The sequence below is a fragment of the Mixophyes fleayi genome, chromosome 3, assembly GCF_038048845.1.
Source record: "Mixophyes fleayi isolate aMixFle1 chromosome 3, aMixFle1.hap1, whole genome shotgun sequence".
Classification (NCBI taxonomy): Eukaryota; Metazoa; Chordata; class Amphibia; order Anura; family Limnodynastidae; genus Mixophyes; species Mixophyes fleayi.
In genome coordinates this window covers 44822314-44842139 of record NC_134404.1, presented here as the reverse complement: position 1 = coordinate 44842139, position 19826 = coordinate 44822314, and positions in this window count along the sequence as shown.

Here is a 19826-nt window from a genome sequence, read left to right as displayed (position 1 = left end):
TCATCTTTATAAATACACACACAAACAAATTTTGTAAAATGGTTGCAAATGACTCTTTTGTGTACTTGACTATTCCAACTGACTAGATTTTCCTAATTTCTTGGCCTTTTTTTGTCTGGTTTATTTAGGTGTTTGGTGTGGCAGTTATCATTTATAATGACCTTTGCTATTCCAAGTTGACTCAATTTTCTATCCATTCGTTTTATTTGCACTTAGTGTGAAATGAATAGGAATATACTAATTAATTTAAGCAACAAAGTGTAACTGCGATGCCATCTAAAAGGCAAATGTCTGCTGTGGGAGTAACTGCCCAGCAAGAAGCAGCAAAAAGATGAAGGTCGGAGGAGGGATAAAGCCCGACGACAAACTATGACTGATGACCAAAGAGAACGCAAACGTGATCGTCATCACCATGCAAGTCTGACTCCTCAGCAAACTGCCCGTAACAGAGAAAACAATCGAAGAGCGAACAGGACAGAGGTAATATCACGTCAACGCCTAGAAAGTCAGAGAACAAGATGCTTCGCCATTCTTGATGTCGGTAACTTTGATGAAACTAATATTAATGCTATTTATGCATATAACTGTGGTCTCACAAACAGTATTTGCCATTTGACAAACTATTCAATCAATGCTGTCACAAGGGTAAAGTCAATTTGGGTGCAACCATCTGCCTCTGTTAATGATTACTTAATGAATTGACAGCATGAACATTCAAAAAACATTATTATTTTTTTCCGTCATTTTAACTAGTGCGTTTATAAAGAGTAGAAGTGCTTCTGGTACCAGGGCTGTATATTCTTATTAATTTTATATAAATCTGCCACGGTCTCCAGCCTTCCTCACCAGTGTTCTCTCCCCCCCTAGGATGGTATTACTTTTCCACTATCTTCAGACTACACTGCCCAATTCTCTCTGCCCCCCACTAACCTTTATTCCCGTTCTTTGCCAGAAAATGTTCATACTTTACTAGATAACAGTAGGCAGTGGCTGCTCTTCAGTCCTGTCTCCTGGAAATAGACGCATCTTTTGCACCTGCTATAGGTGAGATGCAAATACACTCAGATGAAGACTAATCGCACACCATATGTATGTGCTGCTGATGCGGAGGCAGATCCAACCCTAGTGGTGTACAGCTGTGTGTATGAGTGGAAATATATTTCTGTGCTCTTTTTCTAAGAGTAATGTACTCCCATTATGAGGCCAAATCTGCATCACCATCATTATGCATGCCTAGGTGCACGAGCATCTTCTCATTAAAATGATCAGAATACAGCAGCTCTAAGACAGGTATAAAAAAACATCAATGGCAGTGCATCTATAAACATTTGCAAGTCTCTCGAACCAGGGGTGGAAATTTAGGCCCCATAGCAAAGTTTGGTTAGCGGCCCAGTGATGCAGGTGTAACCTCCTGTGCTCCCTGATCTGCTCTGAAAAGAGAAGAGATCAGATACAGAGCTGAGAAGTAGCCTGGAGGGCGATTTGGGGGCCCCGGGGGTGTGGGTTCTCATGCGGGGACCTTGGACGGCTCGTAGTGGCTGTACCCACTGTACCAACAATCATTCCGCCACTGTCTACAACCTAAATGGAAAGTTAGGTGCAAATAATCACTTTTGCACTATTCCATCATTGTAAAAGGCCCACATTATGATTTACAGTTTTATTGTACCTGCAAGACAGATAATCCATATATTAGGTATTCAGTAAACAATGCATACACTTTGCGCAATTTCTACAATAATTTTGATCTTGGGCTATGTGAGAATTGAATGGTTACTTGAGGAATATTAATAGTAATAAACACCTACAAAGCCTTATATCGTTACATTGCGATAGATAGAAATTATCATCATGTAATTCCCTATGAGAAATAGTTAAACCATTTAGTAAAATTTTTCGTTAAGAAATGTCCAGCTTCACAGAATATTTAATGAAGAGTAAAAACAAAAACTTATGAAGTTGAAGAGGACCTTTCATTATAGTGATGATACATTATTTACTCTAAAGTACCCCACTCCCATATCCAGCAGCATGGGTTGGGTGCGCTTGACCGATAAGGAAAAATCCGACATCGACAAGCCCTACAAATAAAATCCGAATTTCTGCAAATTCTATTGGAAAATAAACAGACTTACCTTAAAGCCAACACTGGATATTTCCGATTGGATCTCCATGATGACAGCAAGTTATTCCTATTGGAGAAGTGTTCAGCACTGCAGCTTGACGTCATTGCGACGTCTGTCAATAGAAATTTAAAGCGGCAATGTCGGGTTAAGTGTTTAAACACTTAACCTTAGGGGTCCCCACATTTCCGCTTTAAATTTCGATTGACAGACATCGCAATGACGTCAAGCTGCAGTGCCGAACACTTCCCCAATCGGAATAACTTGCTGTCAGCATGGTGATCCAATCGGAGATCTCCGGCGTCGGTTTCAAGGTAAGTCTGTTTATTTCCCAATCGGTTTTGCAGAAATTCGGATTTTATTTGTAGGGCTTGTCGATGTCGGATTAGTGGTAATCGGATTAGTGGCAACAGCACACATTGTTCACCCAGCAAAGTATTTAAAAGGGAGCAGTCCTAGTATACTCAGTGATCCACCGGGCAGCACTCTGCAACTTCAGCCCTCCACACCGCATTGAGAGAGTGTCATGTAGGAGGGAACTGATACTGGAGAGACACAGCTCTGCTCAGCAGTGCCTCCTATATACCAATCAGTTTTTAGTCATTGTTTTTCCTTACTAGTCTACAGCACCCAAAAAACATTGAAGAGACAGAGGATGGCCCATTTAGCAATTAGCATATTAGGCACAAACACTTCGAAAGGCTCTTCTGAGTAAATAGCAGGAGTTAGAATAATATATTTATACATATTTATAATATTAAAACAGGCCGCAAAATGCATAGCCTGTCAGAGCAATATTTTAAAGTCCACAATAGTGATCCGAGAAACCTTTACAATTTGGGGAATTGAACAGGTCCCAAAATTCTGGAGAGGGGGTGATTATATAGAAAATCTATCTAAAAGAGTGGAAAGATGGATCTTCAATCAGAAGACCTTGACACTTGATAGCCTCAATGTAGATTTTGACTTGGGTCTTTTCTTGAAAATATAAATTCACAACTTTTCAACAATTTACTTTTTATTATTTTAAATCTGTGATAAAATAAATCTATGATTTAGGTTATATAACGAATCCAGTTTTTACATAGCATAAAATAACAGGATAAGCTTAATCTTTAAGTAAGGTTTTAACTTCAAATCAAGGAATCAGAAACTGATATGCACAACCATCAAGTTTATATAATATAAAAATTTTCATATAAATTTTATATTTTAAAATATTTTTATTGTAATAAGATATGTGTTATGGTTTATATCACCATATTTTATATAATTGCATGCATTGTTTTTAAAAAAATTGGATCTTAAATAAAGTTTTGAAAAACTGTAGGATCCTAAGCCATACAGGGCCGTCTCTTGCATTGGGCACAATGGGCAGGTGTCCGGGGGCCCTGCGGGCCCGTCCGAGGCAGCGCTGTCAGCAAAAAAATCCCAGTGGCTGCAAGAAGAGCAGGGAAACAAACCATGTCAGCAGCCGCAGCCCGCAGTAAACCACCCCGAGCTCCCGGGACTTCCAGCAAAGAGTTAAAAAAAAAAAATACTGTAAAAAAAAAAAAATTTAAATACTTACAGCCGGCTCCCTCCCTCCTCCGTGCGGCACTCGCAGTGCATGTCGGGCGTTACGTCATCATGCCCGAACGCCCGACATCCATTGCGGAGCGCAGGACGGAGGAACAGCATTCAGGCGGCAGCAGCAGTAACGGTGAGGAAAGTTGAAGAGGAGTAGAAGCCGATTAAAAGGTAAGTTAAGGGTTTATTTTTTTTTATGATTTCAGGGGATGCTGACGGCTAAAAAAAATAAATATATAAAAATAACCTGGGCCTGGAGCATAAAGAATTGAGAGGGGGCGCAGCAAATAAAAGAAATTTATTGATGTCTTCAAAGGCCTTTTTTTTAACAGGTGGTTCTGGTTGTGAAAAGGTTAATGTAACATGCAATAAAAGGTACAAAATATTATAATAACATCTCTACTGGATGCATTTTTGTGTATGATGCTAACAGCAAGAAGCTGAATTTGGCTCAGGTACATTTAACAATCCTAAAAGAGAAGCTGTTTTATGTACATCACAATACTTAATAAATAGGTTTGTAAAAAAATGCAATAAATAAATAATCATAGTTGTAGTGAAACATTACAAAAAAACTCTTAGGATGAGGTTGTAGGAAAATCAAAACATTTTGTGACAAAATAATTTGTTCATTAAAAAAAAATTGTGGAATCAATTCTGTAGTTAAGCATTTATTTTAATGTTTTAATACTGAATTTGTTGCAGGAAACAATTAATATAAGCTTAATTTTATTGATAATTTTTTTTTTTCCTGCGAGTGGTTGTGTAGGTAGGGGCCCCGGTGCACTGCTTTGCCCGGGGGCCCATAATGTTGCTAAGATGGCCCTGAAGCAATAAATAGGTTTTCCTGATTAACAAGCCATACTTTTTGAGAAAGTCCCTGTTGATGAAACGCGTTAGGGCAGCTAATTGCCTTTTTGGCCCAATCTCAACACGATACAGGACCTCTGCTATCCACAAGTGCATATCAGTACCATCGGAATTACAGATGGCTCAAGAAAGACACTAAAACTGTTCAACGAGACACTTAAAGCAAGTATCGCAGGACATGACGGGGTAAGACTTTGTAGATAGATAGATAAAATAGGGAAAGCACCTTTCACGATCCAAAAAACCGTGCAATCGGCATCCAGCTGCCAGTTACTCACTTACATTCACAGAGACATAACAGCATTTTATCAATGCCATACACAACACAAGAGCATTAACAAGTCATTTTAAAGCAATCGTTGTGCAATCCTTCTGATCTAATGTTTAACTATTTATTTTATACCAACCTTGGCTCACTATTTGCAGTTTTACACTGCTTTCAATTAACTACTGGCCACACCCCCTATCAGAGTGCTCCTAAATAGGGCATTACGTTTATGTGTATAAAATTCAGCGGCTATTATAGTGGTGATATATTAAATGTTTACAAAGTTTTGCGCTCCAAAAAAACCTGGTTATTTGTAATAAGTTTGAATAATGGTCTTTTGAAAAGTAAACACCCTATGCTTCATAATTAAAAAAATTAGCACACTTGTGGAATGTCCTTGTCACAGTATCAGGTGCTAGATCCAGAGCTCATACTATAAACCCCAATACCTAGGCTCAATGAGCAAACAGTTAAAGTAAATAGGAAAGAAACAATAGTTCCTTTTATTGCTAAATACAACAATATAATCTATGTTCAACAATAAATCTATGTTCATACACATATAACAATAGGCATGTGAGTCACCAACCCCTTAGGCAGTACCCCATACTTGCCACCTTTGGCAAATCATATTCCGGGAGGTCCGAGGGGCAAGTGGGCGTGAGGGGGCGAGGATCGGATACTTATGTCATTGGCATGAATCGCGTCATTAATTCCTCCATTTAATTTACCGAACGTCCGGTATCCGGGAGGTTGTCCTGCTCTCCCGGAAGTCAGGGAGGACTCCCAAAAATTTGGGAGTCTCCCAGACATTCCGGGAGAGTACCCTACTCACACAGTCTATGTTAGCACACAGTAGGTAGAATCAGAGTCTCTAGCTCAATATAGTAGCAAGGAATAGCTCGGCGTCTCATTGCCTGGGATACCGTCTCGCAGAGCTGGCTAAACTGACAATGTATAGATCGAACTGATGGGACCTGAATCCCTGCTTAGTCTGCCAATGAAGTAGCACCCTCTCCGAAAATTTGCATCTTAGCTTTATACCCCTGCTGTAGCTATCTTTCCTGCAGTGAGCTATATTGTGGCATGATGATAGGACTGGCCTGGTCCTATGGTTAGCCTATCTGTCCATAGACAATAGGGCTCACTGAGAAAAATAAAAGATCATTAAGTCCCAGTGATCACACAATAGACCCACCTGGCTACATATTACGGAACCTCTAGATAGATATAGACTTTATGCAAACATAAACATTGAATTACACAGAGTCAAGTAGATTATTAACTTTTACAATACACTGCACACAATATTACCCACAATGATTCCCTTTCACAGACTGGTCCACATGTAAACACTATCATATTCATTCATAATATTGATACAGAGTGAACTGTACATTTAACAGGAAGCACCAACATTGTAATATGTACAATCCACAAAACTGAATATAACACCTTTTAAGAACTTGGGGTAAGCTCAACCCGCAAGTAATGGGAGCATTGTCCTTATTCCAGCACCTTGTGGATCTGGGTAACATCAAAGTGAAAGCAAGCCCCTCATTTTGTCACAGTCCTCTTTATGGTCAATGAGATAGAACATTTAAGCTTATACAAGAGAAAACAACCCCCTCCAACTAACAGGTATCCATTAACAACCCTTCTTGTGATCATTGCTTTAAATAAATCTCACTGCATATTATTGTGAATATTTTCATGCACCGGAAACATAAAGAGATTTCACAGAACACTTCAAAGCACATAAACCAGAGATGTTTGTATCGCTAGACATGCTGAAGCAAAAGGAAAAAGGTCTTTGACAAACCAGGGCAAGTAATCTTCACAAGCAATCAAAGGATTTATAAATGTCAGTGCACTTTCTCATATTATTTCAGTTGCTGGTACAACAGTAAACCTGTGCTTTAGTGTTGAAATTTTCTGTAGCTGACCTATAAAAAAAATTAGAATAGAAAGATGAAAGAAAGCCTGAAATCGTCACTGTACACTGAACATATTTATTCAACCTTATTGGATGTGCCCTTTATTAAGAACAATATGCTAGAATAATATGCTTTCTTTCATTATGGTGATTAAAATGATGGCTGTGTATAAAACTGTGCACAGGTCTTGACTCATCATCAGAAGCACTGATAAGGTTGTCAGACCCACAAAGCATAAAGGAGGGTTTTGGATTGGTGCATTTCTCTTCTCTTAAACAAACCATTTTTGAATGAGTACTTTGCATGATCATCATCATCAGCTATTTATATAGTGCCACTAATTCCGCAGCGCTGTACAGAGAACTCATTCACATCAGTCATTGCCCCATTGGAGCTTACAGTCTAAATTCCCTAACATACACACACTCACACACACAGATCAAGGTCAATTTGATAGCAGTCAATTAACCTACTAGTATGTATTTGTAGTGTGGGAGGAAACCGGAGCACCCAGAGGAAACCCCCGCAAACATGGGGAGAATATACATACTCACCTTCAGACACAAGGTATAAAGGTTTCAACTCACACCATCTCCAATTCAATGACAGGGGTTATTTGGTAAGACGCCCAGGAGAGCCATTCTTCTGAGGGAGAGACACAAAAAAAACCTACTAGAGTTTGCCAAATCACACCTGGGAGACCGCACTGTGGCCAGATGAGAGCAAACTAGAACTTTGTGGTAAAGTACATCACCCCTATGTTTACAGAAGGCAAACTGAAGTGAGAAGAACTCCTTCCTTACAGTCAAACATGGAAGAGATTTGGTGATGTTCTTGGGATGCTGTGCAGAGTCTGGCTCCGGGTTCCTTGAACATATGTGTGGCATCATGAAATCTGGAGATTACCAGGCGGTTTTGGAGCTTCTTTACCCCCGTCAGAAATCTGGGTCTCCTTGGAAAGTCATGGGGTCTTCCATGGATCTTCCAGCAGGACAATGACCCCATACACACTTCATTGGCCCCGAAGAACTGTAGAGAGATCTGAAAACAGCAGTTGGGAGAAAGCACCCTTCAATTTTGGGAGAACTGGTGCAGTTTGCACAAGAAGAGTTTGCCAAACAGCTAGTACAGGTTGATTGCTGTCACGCTGTGTTACCAAATATTAAGAATAGGGTGGCAGAATTTTGTCAGTATCATTTCTTTTCATTCTATCATTTAAAAGGATATACTGTATTAAATTCAGAATAAAAAACAAAGGTTCTGCAATTGTGGAGACCAAATGCACTCTGTTGTCAATTTCAAGTAATGTTGAGAGAAAGTTGTCAGCTATTTGAAAAAATTGCCAGATTGCAAATATTTTTGGCCACAACGGAATGTTGCATAACAGTTTCTTATGGCTCAATACAAATTTAAACCAGAAGGTGACTAAGAAAAGCATTCCATATATTCTCCAAGTAATGAGGCATTTCACTTTGAGTCACGTTCCTCCTCTAGATGGAAAAATCAATGTCATATTTATCCCTTCTAGAAGGCACTGCCATTAGCTGACAGATCAAGTTTAGACTAACTCAAAGGTCTCACATTTTCCTTTTTTGTTATCTCCTGCTTAAAGCAAACGTCCAAATTATTATATTTAAAGACTGCGAAGCCCCAGAAATTCTCAAGTTGCAGATTAGTTTAAATTTTGCTTAGATATGAAAATAGGAGGGAAAAAAATATAATGTCAGGACTGGTGCTGTTCAAAGAAAATAAATAAATAATTAAAAGGTCTATACTTTTAATTGGATGAGGACCAATTCACAAATTAATTTGCCGGCAGTGAATCTCTGAAATTCAGAATCAGCAATTCGACCATCTCTAGTTATTTTTTGTTAATTGAAGTGCTATTGTAAAATCAAATTATATTGGTAAGTCATTGGGAAATCAATTCCAATTTCTTGCTACATACAGTAACTGAGACAAGTAAAGTGTTATATGTGTTATATGCTGCAAGTGTAGAAGAGGGTTGCTTAGGAAAACAATTAACATTCATGAGATTGCATCCTTTCAATTCACTGAGCCACTGACTGAGGAACTTTGTGCTTTTGTGCTTCTGTGATGCCACTACTTTAACAGACTTGATAAGCTAAATTTTCATTTACAAAATGCGCTCGATACACACCGCACAATACTCTGCTCTGAGCGCAGAGAGCAGGGAGCAGCTAATTGTGCGCTAGTCGGACAATCCGCTGGCGTAAAAAGCACAATAGAATCACCCTCTCCTTAAATAAAATGTTTCCTTTTTTTTTATCCTAAAATATTGCTTATTTAAGGTCATTTATGGCTTAAATAAAAATATATTGATTATATTAAATTAATTTGTACCACACCCCATGTGATATTTATTAGAGTGCAAAAGAGGCATTTATAGCACAGACAGTTTTCTGGGGCATTCAATAAACTATGTTCCATTAATCTGATCCACTCTTACTGTGATATTTATTTTAGTGAAAAGAAAATGTAGGTAAACTTAAACCCAACATTAACTTCTTCTCTTCTAAGTTGTAGTTGAATAAAAGTGAAGACTACACTATATGTAACCAAAAGTATTATCATTTATGTAGTGACACCACATTATGCAGAGCTTCACAGAAAATATTTAATCATTAACATCAAGTCCCTTACACAAGTTTACAGTCTAAAATCTCTACCATCTAATCTTGGATTGGATCATCAGCCGACAAAGCTACAAGTATGTTTTTGGACTATATACAATAAATAACAAATTCCGTAATCAGCGCTCCAATGTTAATTCCTCAAACCGAGTGGCAGTTACTCCAGCTCAATCTCCTCGACCAGAATAGGCGCTATCTAGAAATGACAAAATAAACAGATACGGAGAGCGCTCACAGTGTAATATTTCCAGACACAGTATAATATGGAAAATTTCATAAGTAAACTGCATATAATCAATAAAATCAAATATAATTGTGTAGATTCCAAGCTTATCCCCCTCAGGCTAAACAGTGTAGGAATACAGTGTGTGGGTGGCCTCCCACATGCTGTGTTCCTACACTGTTTAGCTGAACTGTTTACCTGGTCAAGTGTTGGACTTCAGAGAACGTAATTTCCACTCTGGTCCTGGTGTGTCGTTCCACATCTGACAGTTTGCAGCATCCAGCGCAGTTTCAAATACACCATAAACTCTTTATTTTAATGTAAACTCCTATTCCGTTAATGGATTTGATATTGCGTGATTAAGTTGCAGCAGGCATGAATGAGATAAGCGAGGAATCTGCACAGATAAGCTAGATTTGATTTTATTAAGAGTAGGTAGTTCACTTATGAGATTTTCCACATTATATATTATATTACACTATGAGTGCCCTAAGACTCTGTTTATTTTGTCATATTTAAATTTAAATATATATATATATATATATATATATATATATATATATATATATATATATATAAAAATAAATAATTATTGGAAAAAACTGCACTCACATCTTCAAGTAAATCCTCTTTGGGGTGCTCCACAATAGCTCCCATTTCCATAGTAGCTAGTACATGTTCAAAAAATAGAAAGGGTACTCACCATTTAAAACAGATAGATTATTCTTTATTTTCAATCCAGTTCCTTTATATTATAGTCGTCGTTTCGGTCTTACATCCAGACCTTTTTCAAGAGAGGTTTTCATTGAACAGCAGACAAGATAAGCATAGATTATACAACATTATAATTACCTGACTATATATAGTGCCTAAGAGTTGTCAGCTGTAGCTCATTTTAGGAAATTGTTAATTCTAGTACATGTGTCCACCTCTCACAGTGTTACAAACAATATGTGTTCCATCCTGGAATGCATATGAAGGTCACATGGTTTCAGACTTCTGTTGATAAACTACTACTAAATACTACATTCTACGGCTACACAGTAAGTATAATTTCCCATTTACTCCACGTCATCGGTTCTTGGATCTCTCGATTTTTGGATTCCTTTTTAAGATCCAAAATAACGGTGGATGGGAGAGATGGTGGTCCCAAGGACAATTCCATCTTGCACCATTTTTCTTTTCTGCCACTGCTGTGTGCCAATGTGTCCTAGATGTGCTAGGAACTGCTGTGTGTTTGTGTCATTGCTCTGTCGCTTACCATCCAGCCAGGTCGCTGCAGTATTTGTCCGAAAGTGTATGAAAATAATGTTGTGATCTGTGAGGTTGTTAAAATTGACTGCAAATGACTTGAAATTAATGTTATTGTGGTCAATAATAATGTAGGAACAAAAAAATAAATAATATGTGATTTTAGCATATTTTAGGATTTTTCCTAAAAAATCCAAAACCAAAACCGAAACACACTAGGGCGATTTTGTCAAAACCAAAACCAAAACACAAAGCTAATCCAGATCCAAAACCAAAACCAGTTCACGGTGGTCAGTGAGCATCTCTAATATATATATTATATAAAACAATGCTGTTTGTTGTGATCTTCCTAATTAGAGGTATAATTAATTATATGTAGCCAATTAACCTGTGATTTTCAATAATATAGTTGCGGATCTTCTTAAATGGAACGCAATTCATCTCATGAACTGAATGGGCCAATGTAGTGAAGGTGCTGTATGTGTCCAGGCCTTACCGATTGATGTACCAGCAAAGGGCCTCAAGGAGTACAGCATAAAATGCCAAAATGTAATTTGCCTTTTGTGAGATTCCATACTCCCTACAAATCTGCAAAGGAAGGGGGCCTGGGAGTCCCCAACCTAAAACTATTTCATAGCCACTCACCTGGCTCAGTGTATTCTTTGGTACTCTAGAGTTTGGGTGGCTATCCCATCTGTTCTCAACAATTAAATTTCTCTTCATAGCAGTGCCAAAGGCATAAAACAGCACCCAACAGTAGTGTTTTCTCAAAACATTGTAATATACACAGATTTTTTTATATTGGCTACAAGCCTCCCCTAGAGGCTTACTAACCACTATATACAGACTCTTATGGGTATATTTAGTAAACTGCGGGTTTTAAAAAGTGGATATGTTGCCTATAGCATCTTCAAGGCTCTTCTCTGCAATATTTTTAAGCTTTGCTTGGTCCAAGCAGGATAAATCTTTATACAACTTTTTGTGTTGTATTGTTTGTGAATCTAGTGCCTGGACAAAAATCATCTAGAGAATCTGAGGAATTTCCTTCATCATCTATAAGCTCATCTGCCAGACTTTTCTTCCTCCTCTGCCTCTTAACTGGCAATGTTGTTTCCAAAGAGTCAATTTCCAATGTTTGATTTTCATCCATGTTCAACTGTGAAATCTTTTTATTACATTTATTTACAAATTTCAATGCCTTGCTGTAAACATTATTATTATTATTATTATTATTATTATTATTATTAATTTTTATTTATAGGGCGCCACAAAGTATCCTTAGCGCCGTACAAGGACAAACAATGGCACAGTACAAGGTGAAACAGCACAGTACAAGTAACAGTAAGCACTATAACTCTGGGGCCTCAGTCACAGCAAGAAAGGGAAAAGTGAGTACAGACAGGTAACTATGGCCCAAGAGGGTGGGCACGGATGACAGGTAAAGAGTCACTGAGGGGAGCGGAGAGAAGCGAGAGGAGACAGAGGGCAGAGGGTTGGAGAGGAGGTGAATTGAGTAGCTGGAGAGCGCAGTTTAAAGTGATGGAAACAGGAGGTAGGAGAGCCCTGCTCAAAGGAGCGAACAATCTAAAGGGAGGGGAAGACAGACAGGCACATGGATGAGACGGGAGAGACGGAGACGGAGTCGAGGAAGGGGGAGAAGGGAAGAAGGGATGAGAAAGAGAGGAAGCCGACCAGTAGGAATTTAGGCATGAGACTGGAAGGCTTTAAGGAAAAGGTGGGTTTTTAATGTTCGTTTGAAAGAGGACAGATTAGGGGAAGTTCTGATGGAGCGGGGGAGCTTGTTCCAATGGAGGGGAGCGGCGCGGGAGAAGTCTTGAATACGTGCGTGAGAGGAGGTATATCAAATGTTCTTGTCTGTTCCTTCAACGCCATGTAGTAAATATATCTAAACCACTTGTCTGTAAATAACTAGATAACGGGGCTGTAGTTTCAAATATATACAAGTAACAAAATGCTGTCAAAATTGTTTCAAACTTTAGAAGACTTTGAAGTAAAACATTTGCTTCTTATTTTGTTTTCGCAGCAAACTTTTCTGTATCTTGTATCATTGATAAGCATGTCAGTAGTACTGACAGCGGCATCATCGAAATGTCCAAATATAATTGATGCTGCATTGGATTTTCCTGCCCATCTTGTCTCACCAACTAACTTTAATTGTTACATTTTTTATTTTCTTGGATGTTTTCCAACAACTTCTATCCATACAGCCATTCTCTTGTATGATGTTTTCACAAAAGTTGCTAAATTCTAAAGCAACTTTAAAAAAGAAACCACATGCAGGCAACATTTTGCTATTTCAGTTGTCACCAAATTCAAGACATGGGCATAGCACCATATATGAACATGTTGATCAACCACATCATCATCACCATTTATTTATATAGCGCCACTAATTCCGCAGAGCTGTACAGAGAACTCACTCACATCAGTCCCTGCCCCATTGGGTCTCACAGTCTAAATTCCCTAACGCACACAGACTAGGGTCAATTTGTTAGCAGCCAATTAACCTACCGGTATGTTTTTTGGAGTGTGGGAGGAAACTGGAGCACCAGGAGGAAATTAATTTAAAGATTCTGTAATGTTTCAGTCAATAGATCAAAAAGTCCCTGACCTGTACCATCATTACTTGGCACAACTAAAAGTAGTCTCCCACTGTAAATGGTTGAATATTAAAGTTCAATAAGACCTCTGAGGTATAATCCCAAGTAAGAGACACAACTTTAGTAAGCACAACAAATTATTTTAAATATACTTAGCTACAGTGTTGATCAATTCATAGGTATATATGTCCAGTACAGCAATCGCATCAGCAATCCTAGGACCCCTCCTCAGTCAGTCAGTGAGGCTAGACTGGGTTTCAGGCTCCCTGGCGCTTCCGCAGTCCGCGTCATTCCAGGGAAAAGGCTACTGAGTCCTCCCCGTCTAAGTTTATATAGTAAGCAGAAAATTATTCCAGCCACCGCCCTAGGTGTACATGTCATAGGATCATACGGTACAAGACCAACTGAATCATTAACAGTTAGATGGTTAAAGTGAATACTGATGCAATACATGAAATTGATGAGAGTATCATTCTGAGTAAAAAACAGCTAATTTTGCAAACTAAGCAATTACTTTCATATATTGCTTATAAACAAAAATTACGAAGTATACTTAAGAATACACAAATATATCTGTCTCTCTGAGTCTAAATTACTGAAAGAGCTGAGTTTGCAGGACATAGTCCACTGCAACAGTTGTAGAGAAAACATGGTCATAAAAGACCAGTAAATAATGTGAAGAAACATCACAGACTTAGGGGTAAATGTATCAAGGTGCGATTTTGCAAAATCAGCGATTTTCTCGGGAGAGTTGACACTCGCAGATGTATGAACCTGAGATTTCATGTAAAATTGCCAGAGATGTGTTTCTGTCAAAAGCGCTATTTCTAAAATCGATAAAGATCAAACTCCCGACTGTTTGCCACTCTAGCTATACAAGTCTGAAATATATAAATTTGCGATTAAGCAAACTCTCCTGAGTTTGTTTTAAAACACGCCAGATGCAACACGCTGCATTCTAGCAGTGTGTTATTACCCTATACCCATCTCCTAGGGGTGTAGGTAGAGCCCTAGTGCTTTCAGCACTGGGCTGGTTGTCCCTAGAGGGGGGGCCCACTCTTTTTTTTGGCGGACCCCACTACCTAGGGAATCCAGCCCAGCACTGAACAGCCTGGGGTTGGTTTGTCATTATGGCAGGGGGACCCCTGCCGCGTGTCCCCCCACTAAAGTGCCACCCACCCCAGGCTGGTTTGCCTAGTGCTGTTTAAGTGAAAATCGGGGGAACCCTACGCATATTTTTTCCCCGATTTTCATGTAACCAGCAGTAGGCTGGTAGCACTAGGGTTAATAGTGCTCGGACGGGGGGACCCCACACTTTTCTTTTTTTTACTGTTATCTATTTTTAACAGTTTTGACAGCTGCCGGACCTCCGGCTCTATAGACAGTCAGTGTAACAGTGATGTGTTTACTAATCTCGCAGCTGGATAAGGACAACACAGGAGAGTTTGCTAAACATGGGAGTGTTTGAGATCGCAGCAAATCGCTAGAGATGACCAGCGATTTTGAAGATCAGAGTAAAAATCGCAGCTTAATACATTTGAGAACTTTTGGACTAAAATCGCGGGTTATCACCCGCGATTTGCCACGATTTTAATACAGTGAATAAATCGGACCTTGATACATTTACCCCCTAATATCTGCTCATAAAGAGACACATAGAAATCAATGATAGACTCCATCTTGTTTCTTAATGAAAGGAAAATACCATAACTACTACACTCACTGATAACACAATTAAGCACATACCGCATAATAATGCTGAACTGATTGATGGATGAGGATTGATGGATGAATTATCTTGTGTTGAATCAATTTATTTTGAATTGACGAAGCACACTCAAACTGATGTCCACACAATGAAAAATATTTGCTGTCTTTGCAATATATGCAATTGCTCGATAGAAAGTTGACTCCGGCTGCACCTCACGATCCCAGGCTGGGATTCCCAGCTAAGCTTCATTGTGCATAGAGATGCTCACTGACCCCCGTGTTTTGGTTATGGTTTTGTATCTGGATTAACTTCAGGTTTTGGCTTTGGTTTTGGATCTGGATTAACTTCATGTTTAGGTTTTGGCTTTGGTTTTGGCAAAACCGCCCTTGCGTGTTTTGGTTTGGATTCATATTTTATTTTTATTTTTTTAAAAATTGCTAAAATATGCTAAAATCACATAATGATCTTATTTTGTTCCTACATTATTATTAACCTCAATAACACTAATTTCCAGTAATTTCCAGTCAATTTTGACTACCTCACAGGTCACTATATTATTTTCATACACTTTCGGACAAATACTGCAGCGAGCTGGGTGGATGCTAAGTGACAGAGCAATGACACAAACACACGGCAGTTCCTAGCACGTCTAGGACACACTGCCACACAGCAGTGTCAGAAAGGAAAAGGGGTGCAAGATGGAATTGTCCTTCGGAACTCCCACCCACCCTTATGTTGGATTGACATAATATGATTGAAGGGCAGCAGAGTAGACAAGATTGAAAAAAATCGACAATATAATGACCTCCACAGTATTATTAGGACATGAATTGCAATATAGAAAGTATTTATTAGGTTGACAATTCAAATATAGACATTATTATCCCTAACTCTAACCCTGTTCCTATCCCTAGACCTGTCGCTATCGCTATCCCTAGACCTGTCCCTATCGCTATCTGTAGACCTGTCCCTATCCCTATCCCTAGACCTGTCCTTAACCATATACCAAGCCCTATAATAATACTGTCCACATTTGAATAGTCTACCTAATCATACTGTTCGCCAGGTGAATTGGCGACCTAATAATACTGTTGAAACCTGAATTGTCGACTGCCTTACTGTTTTCTTCCAGCTCTGCTTTTACACGTAAAAATATTTGGGCACCACTTTTTGAGTAAGACTGACAAGGTCTGGTATCGTCATGACTGACCTTACAAGAAGATGGCTCACTGACAGTTGCAGAACTAGCACTCATAGAGAAAGGCAAAGGCCTGATTCTTTCCTTGCCACTACATGTGTAGAATGGCATGTTAGCAATTTTATTTTTTTCAGCACTTAACTTTGCCTGGATTACAGGTGTTTTTGACTTTACCAAGGTAAAAGGTTTTTTTTTTAACATTTTTGTTTCCCTGACTTAAGAAAACGATGCACTTTAACTGTCACAACCAGTAGGATCAGAGGAGTACACGTACAGTCTGCTCATGTTGGCACTACCTCTTAGAAGACGCAGAGTCTAGCGGAGTAAGAAGTTTTCGCCAGAGGCTTCCACAAGGGTGCTTGGTCTTCGCAGCTCCCTGACCGCAGGTCACGGTTCTCCCAAGAGGTGATGAGCGAAACTGTGAAGAGAACCAGGACTATAACTGATTATGTTTTGAATGAGGAATACCAGGAAAGCTGAGAGACTAATAGACAGTAGAGCAGTGTGCTGATTAACACAGGAGGCTGGAAGTGATCATAGCAATAACCGGCAGAGCGTTTACCACAAGGATAGTGGAGTAGACACAGAGACTGTGATGATATGCAGATTGATGTGCTGGAGACTCAGAGAACAGGTAGCAATAATCTGCAAAGCGTTACCACAGGGTAGTGGAGTAGTCACAGAAGCTGTGATGATCTGCGGATTGATGTGCTGGAGACTTCAGAGAACAGGTATCAATAATCTGCAGAGCATTACCACAGGGTAGTGGAGTAGTCACAGAGGCTGTGATGATCTGCAGATAGATGTGGTGGAGACTTCAGAGAACAGGTAGTAATAATCTGCAGAGCGTTACCACAGGGTAGTGAAGTAGTCTCAAAGGCTGTTATGATCTGCGGATAGATGTGCTGGAGACTTCAGAGAACAGACAGCGAACAGGAGCCACTGAACAGGACATCTGAACAGGAGAATAGACCTGAAGATCTGGCAACTTGGTAGAGAAGCAGGGGCTTTAAATAGATAGAGCTGACAGGCAAATAGCCAATCAAGAGAATGCAGGAAGTATTGAGCAGATCAGGTGTCCATCTGCTCAGTTCAGCCCAGCAAGTAAATGCAGAAAGTGGGAAACAGATGAGAACAGTGACCATAATGCAGGTTTAGCTGGTGCAATATGTGACATTAAAATAGGCTTTAGCAGATGGCATAGAGGGATTAATATCATCATGACTGGTGCCAGCAGCTGCTTGGTGCTCCTGGTCTTCTGTGCACTGATGTGAATCCATTTTAATGACACAGTACAATGTGACTACAAACTTTTTATAACACAGCCAGCCCTATTATTATAATTTCTTTTTCAGCTCCTGTTTCTGGGTGAGCTATGGCAAAGTACAATGCCACTGGAGACTTTTAATTACACTGCCAGCCCTATTATTAGATTTTCTGTTTCAGCACTGAACACTGCAAACCTCTCCTGTTACTGTGTGAGCGACAACTCTTTACAATGTCACTGGAGCCTTTGAAGTACACTGCCAGCCCTATAATTGGTCTTTCAGCACTGAAAACTGCCACCTCTCCTGTTTCTGTGTGAGCTATGACACAGTACAATGTCACTGGAGACTGCCAAGAGCACTGCCATCCCTCCTCTTTCTCTTTCATTAATACGCTGCCCAACTGCACTGGAAACTACCAACAGCCCTGCTTCCCCTTCTGTGTCTCTCTGGGAAATGGCGCTGGATCTCCGAGGAGGGCGGTCCTTATAGAATTCAAAACTTGCGAGATCCGACAATGCAACAATGACATTTTGCCTTGTTTTCACTTCCGATGGCATGCAAAAGTACCGAGCCATTTCGGCTCTGTACTCGGATTGGCTCAGTTCGGGTGGGCTCAGTTCTCTGAGAACCGGGCACGTGCATCTCTAATTGTGCCATCGCAATAGTAATGATCTGAGGCTATATAACGTATGCGTTGGCCTCACATAACCTGAATCAGAATTATTTTTTCAGAGTTATTTCTTATATTCTTAAATATAAAGTATCCTCTAAAAATTATTTTATTAAATAGTAATACAACTTAAATTTTAGTTGCATACAGTAATAATATTGGAACTTCTATTATATTTTCAAGCTGCTAAAAGGTCAGTAACATTTTTAACATATTGTCTAATGTTTAAGGGTGCCAACTTCATCAGGGGCCCACTTGCCATTGGGCAAGCTGACACCCTGGCCAGTCCACCACTGATAACAGGAATACAAACAGTCCGACAGAGCCAGGACTCAGAACCAGTACCGGAATCAGGCATAGTCAGACACAGTATAATTCAGCACAGGAACCAGGACGCTAATGCTAGAAGAAAACCGCTCTCACTGGCCAAGATGGAATGTCGGGACAGGCCTTAAATAGTACAGGCAACCAATCAGCATAATGCAGGTAACACAACTACAATGCAGCTCAGCCTAATAAAAGGCAGAGAGCTTTCATACACAGGGAAATACAGCAGAACCTGACATCTAACAGCAGAATCCTAACACATGTAGGTAGCGCACCTGCATTGCAGCCTATACTAGTTGAAAGCAATCAGCTCTCACACACAGGGAAATAGCAACAGAAAACAGATAAGAGAAGCAGAATTCTAACAGACAAGAGGTCAACAGTTGTAAATGGAAGAAAGACTGGTAATAGGGCATTTTATTATTAATGAGTCTAAAAATGGATTGCCTTTCTTCCATGACATGGTATTCTTAACTATTATTAGTAGAGGGCTTCACAGTGATGACCAATCCAGGTAATTTTTCTGATTGCTGTGGCCAGGATGATAAAAATATGTCCCTGTGTGAGGCTAATTTGGCAACTGAGGGTTTTGTTTTGCTTTTCTCTTGATCAACAGAATCAAAATTTATAAAAATTGTAATTTCTTGCCCTGTCTGTTCTTTCAACCACCCTATGTAACTATGGGGGGAATCAATTTGGCCAAGAAGTGACGCCGGACATCGCCTCGATCTCCACTGCAGACACTGCCTGTCAATACGGTACAGAATCTCGGCTCATTTTACCCCACACCTCTAGGGGATGCAAGGGAAAAGGGGCAGAGATTTTAGTAAAAACTCTGATGCAATGTGTCTCCATGGACTATTTCAGAGACATATCGTGGAACTACTTGGCCAGTTGAATCCCCCCCCCCCCCCCCCCCCCGATGTACCCATGCAGTGAGAGTTAGTCAGCCTTGGCATTCTGCAGGACTTATTACAACTGCTTTTTAAGAAGGCACCTAAATTATTTTTTACTATTTTCTTTATGTCAACTATGTCATAGGACACTTATGTTTGGGGTCCTACTTACAGATTGCTTGACATATTCCAGTCTGATACTGGTTGCAAATACTGTGCAAAACATAGTCCAATTTTTCT